We start from the raw sequence: 9,205 nt of genomic DNA on the forward strand, positions 1-9,205 counted from the left end.
AAAAATTAAATTAATATAATATAAATCACTGTACACATATTTAGTTTGGCACGATGTACAGAGAATCAGGGTTTGTGAATACTGAGCTGAAGCTTATGAGCTAGGATCAGATTCATTTGCTCTACTTTGCTTCTTGTGATAAGTGAGTTAAGTGTGATGTCTTAATAATATGACTATTAATGGTGAGTTTGTCTTTGAATCAGTGTGAAATCCTTAGTATTAAGACCCACTGGGAGTTTCTTGCTCTCTTTTTCTCATTTTAACTGTCTTTCTGAAATACTAGAATATATTCCAAGCAGTGACACAGTTTACTCTGCATATCCTTTAATTATTTTCCAGAGTATCTGGGAACAGTCCAATTCTCCATTTATTTTTAAAACTTATGTAATAGTGATGCTACAATGCATAGCAGAGCATTAGACAGGCACTTCTGTTTAGTTTTCCAAGTACACCTCCACATAGTATTTGGGTATTTCATGAGCCCCAGCATACTGAAATTTGTCATTTTCTGGCATTTTTTGGTCTGGCTACGTCCACTGCTAAATATTTTTTTAAAATATTAAAAGATTAAGGAGCTTGACTTGTATTTTTGAGCTGATATTATGGTAAAGTTATCTGAAAGATGGGTGTCAGATGTTTGGATAGGGGGCGCCATTTCAGTGCTTGCCCTAGGTGCTATTTTCCCTAGATACGCCTCTGCACACAGATTATATGTGTGAATTATAATGTGTGAATAGGGCTTCAATAAACCTGTTAAGAAGCTGAAACTGTCCCAAGTACTAAGTGATCTCCATACTCTTAGGATACAATGGCCGTGTTCTCATGACTACGTTTCTGGCGCCAGAGGTTAGCCAGAATTGATGGGTGTGCCCAGCACATGCTCAGTATCCCACACAATCCCAGTTAGCAACTTCAGGGGAGCAGACTGTGGCAGCTATTGGCCTCCAAGGACCCACATGCAATCCTGACAGGCCCAGCATTGTTCCTCGTGCTTCCCTCAACTTGGAAAGCTTCCAGTGTGTCACCACACACACATTGTCATTGGCCCTGATGCCAGAGTGGGTGCCTGAAGAAGCTCTGACTGTGCTCAGTTGCACTTGGCAATCCAGAGATTCAAAACTAATTGGCAAGCCTATGGAGGCAGGGGAGCATTCCATGTGAGTGGAAGATACCATAACGCTTTCCCTGCCATGGGGTGCTTAGATGGGTCATGGCCTTGATGATACATGCTTCATCCCAGCAGGGAGTAAAGAGCAAGCCAGGATGAAAGGGTCTAGCTAGGATTAGACTGACAGGTAGCCTGTGCAATGGCAGCTCTGTCTGAACTCCAGAGTTGAACTGGCCAAATCCACGAATCCCCCCTCCCCCCAGGTAGGGATGTGCGAGCCACCTTGATTTGAACCACAGTTCAAATTGAGCTGGCCTGATTCAGGTGGTCCGGCTTCAAACTGGACCAGCCCCACAAATGCGCAAACCAGTCTGAACTCGAACCTGATTGAGCGCTGTTTCTAGAACTGGTTCACAGATCGGCTTGGGTATACTTGTAAAAGGGAATCCAGCGAGCATTCCCCTTTACAAGTAAAGGGGGATTCCCTAACATAAGGTGGGGAAGGGATGAGCAAAAGGGCCCTTAGTACCTCCTTTTATTCTCAGGCCATGGCGGTGGCAGAAAGTCACCGGAGGTGGCAAGAGACGGCCGGGGGGGGGGGCTCTTCCAAGAGGTTATGCAAATGACCTCTGCTCATGCATGGAGGGCACAAAAATAGCCTCTTCAGTGTGTGCAGAGGCCTGAACCGGCTGCAACCAGCCCTGGTTGTCATTTAGGAGGCCGGTGAAGGGCTTGGAGGAACCCCTGCTGCCACCCCCCACTGCATCCGGAGACTCACCACCGCCACCATGACCTTAGAATAAAAGGAGGTACTAAAGGCCCTTTCACTCGTGTGCACACACACACCCGACACACACACTGCCTTATGTTAAGGAATTTCCCTTTACTTGTATACCAGGTTGCCCTTTAAAGATTGCCCTTTACAAGTATACCGGAGCCAGTCCATGAACCAATTTGGTCTGGTTCAACAAAGACAAGACCAGGCTGCATGGGTTAGAATCCAATCCGGATTCGAACCAAACCAGTCTAATGGCCAGCTTGCACATTCTATCTTCTGGGGCATCCTGGACAGCACCTTCTCCATTGTCTGCCACTGTTCTAAGGACAATGTCAGTGCCTATGATGGGCAGGTTTGCATCCCGGGAGAAGGAGGCACAGAGGGACCATTTCTTGCACTCAGCCACTGTGACCTTGGAAGCCCCTCCAAGGCAGCCAGAAGGCAGCTTTGTTCAGCCCTATTGCTCTCTGGCCAAGTTAGCAGGGAGGGGTGCACATAGTGATGAATTTGTGTTCTCCCATCCTGGTCTAGCCACATTATCCCTTTGTTCCCCATCCATACCTTTCCCTCTGAGCTCAATTTATGGAGGGGGATTTGTCCAACTTCCATTGGTCAAAAATAGAAACAACAAAAGGGAAGTCCCTTCTGACCAAGAGCAATTTGGTGAAGGTCTAGGTGATCTAGTAGTCACCTAGACCATCCCCATCTCTCTCTGTTCATGTTGCACAATCACACTCACGCATCCCCACAAGTAGGCAAGCAGCTTCCCAGTAGACCTGGCTCCTGTCACATGGGCAGCCAGATCTCCCTGCTGGTATCTGTCAATGGAGCATGGAGCTGCTGTTCCTGTGTTGCTGAGGATGGCATGCTGTTCTGTGTCTTGAAGGGGTGGGAGTGTGGGTATTGTGGCAGGTGCAGGTGGGGAATGCAGGTATGGATGACATATGGTTTTACCAGGAAGAGTGGAGCTGAAGCTGTTCTGACTGTATGGCTGTGCAGTGCGAGTGGGAGGTTAGAGTGTCCGTGGATGTCATCCACTCGGGTGCGGGAATCTATGGTGATGGAGGTGAGGGTGTGTGGCATGCAGGTATCCAGGATTGTTGAGAGGCACAGTGTCAAGGAACTATGTGCATGATGAGAGTTAGCCTCTGTTATTTTGAACTGAGAGCATCACATCCACAACATCTATTGGGCCTGCCATCCACCAATTCCCTAATCCTAACACAGGAGAAATAGGCGTTTGGCACCCCAACTCCCCTGTGTGGATGGTAGCTGGAAAACTCTTTGAAGTACGGACAGGTGTCAGGCCCACAGTCACCTCTACCCAGTGTGGCATGTCCCCTACTCATTGGCTGAGGAGCTGTCACCTTGAGCCCACATGGCCTACCTCTGATTGGGGGAAGGTGCACAGAACCCTTCCAGGTGCTTTACCTAAAAAACTCTTTTAAAAGTGTTGGGTTGCCTTTGTTAGGGGTCAGCTATTTTCCATCTATGGGCTGGACCATTCCTCATCAAAAGATGCAAGTGTTCTGCTTAGACTATAGAGTGTGTTAGGAGTTAGAAATGATTTTTGCTTTATTTTCCCCAGTGCCTGCCTGTTTCCCTTCCTCAATTTGTGTTCCTGTAGATTAATAAAGAAATTTTTTTCTACCTACCATCCAGTGTGACCGAACTTGAACAGTTCTGTATGGAGGAGTGGGCACATATTGCTCCGTCTAGATATGCAAGGTTGATAGAGAAGTATCCCAACAGACTCAAGGCTGTTATTAAAGCAAAAGGTGGTTCAACAAAATATTGACATTGGGGGGGTGATCCTTTTTCAATCTCAGTAATTCTTGTTTTTTATTTCTGACACTTTTTCTGGACTGTAATTGTGATGTTTTTCAGTTGGATGTTATAGGTTGCATTGGATAAGTACAGCTGGTGAAGGGAATTTTCTTTGCGTTTTCATTTCAGGATGTAAGGGAACCAGAATTTAAGGTCTATCAAAGGGGGTGATTCTTTCCTATACCCACTGTATATCAGAAGGCACAGCTTTTCCTGTCTCCACCTACCCATACAGTGAGCTTTCTCATTCTTCATGCCCTGCATTTTTTGTTTTCAGAACTCATTATATCCTGAGGTAATAAAGGAGTGGCTATAAGACAGGAACACACATGATTAAATGCATCACCTAAGAGCAGTCACCAGGTTGGGGGACTGGGCAAACAAGCAGTCAACATGCCCTGAGGTTAATATAGTAGTGGGTGAAGAGAGAGGCAGCCAGGGAAAAGCAGGGAGAGCTGCACTGTAACTTATTTTTCCCTCCCCACCCCATGCAAATCGGTCACCACTGCTTTTCAATATTGCTTCTATTCTAATTTGAAAAAGACACAGATTGTGACCATGGCAGTGACAAAAGGTTAAGGCTCCTCTCCCACTGCCAGGGTTCTTTTGCAGATGGCCCCCATCCCCTACATAGGAACATAGGAAGCTGCCATATGCCGAGTCAGACCATAGGTCCATGTAGCTCAGTATTGTCTACACAGACTGGCAGTGGCTTCTCCAAGGTTGCAGGAAGGAGTCTCTCTCAGTCCTATCTTGGAGATGCCAGGGAAGGAACTTGGAACCCAGAGGCATATCTAGGAAAAATAGCACCTAGGGCAAGCACTGAAATTGCACCCCCTGTCCAAACATCTGACACCCATCTTTCAGATAACTTTACCATAATATCAGCTGAAAAATACAAGTCAAGCTCGTTAATCTTTTAATATTTCAAAAACTATTTAGCAGTGGACATAGCCAGACCAAAATATGCTGGAAAACTACACATTTCAGTATACTGGGGCTCATAAAATACCCAAATACTATGTGGAGGTCTACTTGGAAAACTAAACAGAAGTGCCTGTCTAATTCTCTACTATGCATTGTAGCATCATTATTACATAAGTTTTAAAAATAAATGGAGAATTGGACTTTTCCCAGATACTCTGAAAATAATTAAAGGATATGCAAAGTAAACTGTCACTGCTTGGAATATATTCTAGTATTTCAGAAAGACAGTTAATATGAGAGAAAGAGAGCAAGAAACTCCCAGTGGGCCTTAATACTAAGGATCTCACACTGATTCAAAGACAAACTCATCATTAATAGCCATATTATTAAGACATCACATTTAAGTGGAGCCAGCATGGTGTGTGGAGCCAGCATGGTGTAGTGGTTAGAGTGCTGGACTAGGACCAGGGAGACCCGAGTTCAAATCCCCATTCAGCCATGAGACTAGCTGGGTGACTCTGGGCCAGTCACTTCTCTCTCAGCCGAACCTACTTCACAGGGTTGTTATGAGGAGAAACTTAAGTATGTAGTACACTGCTCTGGGCTCCTTGGAGGAAGAGCAGGATATAAATGTAAAAAAAATAAAAATAAAATAAAACTCACTTATCACAAGAAGCAAAGTAAGAGCAAATGAATACAATCCTAGCTCATAAGCTTCAGCTCAGTATTTACAAGCTCTGATTCTCTGTACATAGTGCCAAACTGATTATGTGTACAGTGACTTATATTATATTGAAATTTTTAATTTTTTTACCTGTAGCCCCTTCAAGGGGCTTCCTAAAGGCTGTGGGGGAGGTCTGCAAAGCTTCCTCTTCCCCCCGCTGGCCTCTAGGGCTTCACAGGGACCATTTGAGCATGTGCGGTGGCCATTTTTTAAAATCAATTTTGTTTTTTAAAAATGGCTGCTGAAAACAAAATGGCCACCGCGCATGCTCAAATGGCCTCTGCGAGGCCTGGCGGGCATCACAGAGGCCATTTGAGCATGCGTGGTGGCCATTCTGTTTTCCACAGCCATTTTTTTAAAAAATTAATTTTCAAAAATGGCACCCCCCTTCAAGTGGCGCCTGGGGCATGTGCCCTGCCTGCCCTACCATAGATACGCCCATGTTGGAACCTTCTGCATGCATGGAGCATCTGCATGCAGATGCTCTTCCCAGAGCTGCCCTATCCCCTAAGGGGAATATCTTTCAGTGCTCAAATGCAGTCTCCCATTCATATGCAACCAGGTTGGACCCTGCTTAGCAAGGGGAACAAGTCATGCTTTCTATCACAAAACCAGCTCTCAGTGATTCATTTTTGAATGGAAAGTTAAATCAATTAGGGCTAATGAAGGACTTAGTGTAATGTTGAATATGACTGCTGAGACAATGGTTCAGTACTCTTTGGCTTTGAAAAGGTGACAACAACCAACTTGTGTGCCAATCTCTGACTATTGTAGAACACTAAACTGTGTCCCAGTTATGTCTGCTGGGAAATTATTGTTTACATAACACCACACCACAGCATTCAGATTTAAATCTAATTGTACTTGGACTTCAGTTAATCCTGGACAGTACTAGTCCAAGTGGCACTGACAAGGGCTCCTAACATCTGGCTTAGATTGACATGAGAAGATATAAGTTTGGGGTGGGATATAAATATGTCAAATAAATAAATAGGAAAGTAAGTGGGTGGGTGATGTGGGGCATGGATCACATGCTGGAATGGATCTGGCTTTCAATATAAAAGGTTGTCAAAGGATAACAAGATTCTGAAGGTATCTTAAAAATGCCCGGTGCATTTCAACCAAAAATTTGCTCTTTAAATACCTGTGATATTATTAATTCATTAGCAAGAATAATATGAATAAATTTTAGAGGATTTAACAGATTTTATTGGTCTATTGGGTCTAAGTAAAGTAATAAATGCATTTCAAACAAAGAATTTTTCAGAGGACTTGTATGCACGGTGTTAGCTAGGATATGTAAAAGACATGTGAGGGGTAAACCAGGAAGGGAAAATATTATTAAACTGGAACTGACTGAAATATTGCTATATTTCTTGTTAAAATGTTTTTAAGAGCTCACTTTTTAACCAGAAAACTGTCGCATAGAAGGAGGAACATACTTTTTCTCATTTGCTAAGGGCAGGACTAGAACCAAGGGGCTGCGATTACAAGGAAGCAAATTTAAGCTAAGCATTAGGAATATTTCCCAACTGGGAGAGACACTGGCCATATCATGCAGTCCTGGGTTCTCCACTGGAGGTTTTCAGGCAGAGGCCAAATGAGCACTTGTCAGGGATGCTGAGGTTGGGCTACATAACCTTCTGGGTGCCTTCCAACTCTAAAATTCTATGATTCCCCTTTCACCCTCACAACAACCCTGCAAGGTAGGTTAGGATGAGATCACATGACTGGTGAAAGATCACATGCTTTGCTCCATTGCTAAAATGGGGATCTGAACTGGAGTTTCAGTCCCCACCCCAGTCTTATTCTTCAGTTCTGTAGCCACCACACCACACTTCTCACTCATTCCCATGCAATGATGCAAGTGTGGCTGTGAGGACTCTGCAGATCCTCAGGAACTGTGGATATATTTATATTCATACAAAGCAGTAGAGGCCTTACTCCGGAGTAGAACTGTACAAGTACTTAGCACATGCTCAGAGCAGTGGTGCTCTAACCCCCAGACCTTGGAGCCCCAGTCTGTGCTGCAGCTAACCTACGTGCTGTGTTTTTTAAAAGCAAAGCAACCTGCGTGGCCTGCGCAGTTCAAAGAAAGATCTTCACAAGCCTGTAACATCACAGACTTGCAACAATCTTTCCCTGAACTGTTCAGGCTTGCCTCGCAGTTCACAACAGCCGCTGGGCCAAGAGGACATGCCCAGCGGTCGCTCCCCCTGCCGCCACTGGGGTGAGGAGGAGGAGGTCGACTACTCGGCTCACACATACACACCCGGCAGCCATCCCTCAGTCACACGGTGGCTTTGATTTTTAAAAAATGGCATGTAGGTTAGCCATAGCAAGAAGCCCCCAAAAGTAGGTTTCAGGTGCCTTGTGCCACGGTGGGCGGGGGTGGCCTCGTGGCAGGGTGTTGCCTCGCGGATGGGCTGCTCCAGGCGCCAAAATCATCTAGGTGTGCCCTTGGCTCAGGGTCAATAATATCCAGAGGCATGGCTTCAGTAACCGGCAGCAGGGATGGAAGAAAGGGAGTATAGGCAAGGGGGTACTGAATGGCCCATTTTGTTGGGCAAAGGAACAACTCTATAGAATTACAAATTAACATTTTGTGACCCTAACCTACAAGAGCAGGAGCTCAGATAATGAGGGACTTTGTTTCACTGATCTTGAAAAAATGTGATTTTGTTCATAAACCTGATTAAAAATTAGATAAATTATGTCAGCCACTTGTAGACTGATTCTCTTGTCCATTAATAGAAAGCAAGCCATGAAGTCTCATTTCTTTCTGTCCCCCAATGGGAGCAGACTGCTATTGTTTTTTCCTTCATTTTCTTCTCCGAAATGAGGAGCATTTTGGTAAAGAAACATCATTTTCAGAAAACCAGATGCTGCACTAAAGAAGACCCTCATATGAGAATTTTGGAGAAAATTCAAGGGTTCTGCAAAAATTCATCAGAATTTCCTCCTTCACATTTCTCCCCTAAGAAATTTCAGAGAATATTGGGGAGACATATTCTCCCCAAATCTAGTTCAAACTAGTATTTGGAGCACATGTCAAATGGCTGTTCAAATAGCCACACATTAAGGCAATGTTCTGGGTGGATGTTTGGACAACTCTGCTTTCAGTGCATCCCCTTTTAATTACACTGGCTGGTAAGATATAATCCAAACTGGTCCTTCCTATCTGTTCCTTGCATTTGAGGGTCTTGTACACAGGTTCACATTTGAAATAAGCCCATCTGCACACATCCACACAAAGATATGTACCTGTATGAATGTACAGCATAATTTCTGAATAGGTTTGATCTGGTTCTAGTGCTTGAATCAAACTTCTGGTCAGTTCTAACACACTGGTCACAGACTGGTAGTTCAGTTCAAATTGAGTTCAAATTTGAACCGAACCACCCAGAGTGGTTCCATGTACATCCCTACTTTGATTCTATGCACAGAGCAGTTCCATGCACAGACCTACTTTGATTCATACAGTAAATATCCATGGTAGTCGCTGTGAAAAAAACAAAACAACACCTTCAGATTTTAAAGAGTGCCTGCACAAAAAGCACTGGTGCTATTTCAGCTTCATGCCCTCCCAGTGTTCTACCACACCTGCAATTTTGACCCTATTTTTCAAAGAAATGAAAAAGTTATGGGGGTGTGACCTCAAATTTTAAAAGTGTATTTGCATAGAAACCACTGGAACTATGGATCCTCAACCACTTCTGGTATTTTCTAGGGGTGTGCATTTTGGAATTTTCTTGTTTTGATTTGTATCCGAATCGAAACACCCCCGTTTTGTTTTGTACCCAAATTTTCTGAATCCAAATCAGCCGTTTTGTTTTGTAGC

Source organism: Hemicordylus capensis, chromosome 4 (assembly GCF_027244095.1).
Source record: "Hemicordylus capensis ecotype Gifberg chromosome 4, rHemCap1.1.pri, whole genome shotgun sequence".
Lineage (NCBI taxonomy): Eukaryota > Metazoa > Chordata > Lepidosauria > Squamata > Cordylidae > Hemicordylus > Hemicordylus capensis.